Here is a 432-nt window from a genome sequence, read left to right as displayed (position 1 = left end):
TTGGGTGTATTATTAGAGATTCTAAGGGAGATTGGATCTCGAGCTGCTCTTGAAGCATTTCTCTCTAGTCTATCATCAGTTGTGAATTATTTGATGTTTGGAGGGGACTGATTTTAGTTTGGAATAGCAGTTTGAGGGATATTATATGTAAAACGGATTGCCTTGACATTCTGCCCATCATGCATGAGATTACAAGTGGGTATTCATCTGAAGGAACAGATTTGATTCACAAGATTTAGAAGCTTTTATCTCGTTTTTGGTTTGTTCACGTTGAATGGGTGTCCCGATAAGCAAATAGATTTGTGGATTGGATGGCTAGATATAGTGCCAAGAGTAACTCTAATCATATTATTTGGTCTGAAGCCTTGTGTTGATCTCCAACAAATCATCAACTTGAATATAAGATAGTGTTTGTTTTGTTTCTTTCTATAT

The sequence above is a fragment of the Arachis ipaensis genome, chromosome B01 (genome assembly GCF_000816755.2).
Source record: "Arachis ipaensis cultivar K30076 chromosome B01, Araip1.1, whole genome shotgun sequence".
In the NCBI taxonomy this organism is placed as follows: domain Eukaryota; kingdom Viridiplantae; phylum Streptophyta; class Magnoliopsida; order Fabales; family Fabaceae; genus Arachis; species Arachis ipaensis.
This window is presented reverse-complemented; position numbering follows the sequence as displayed.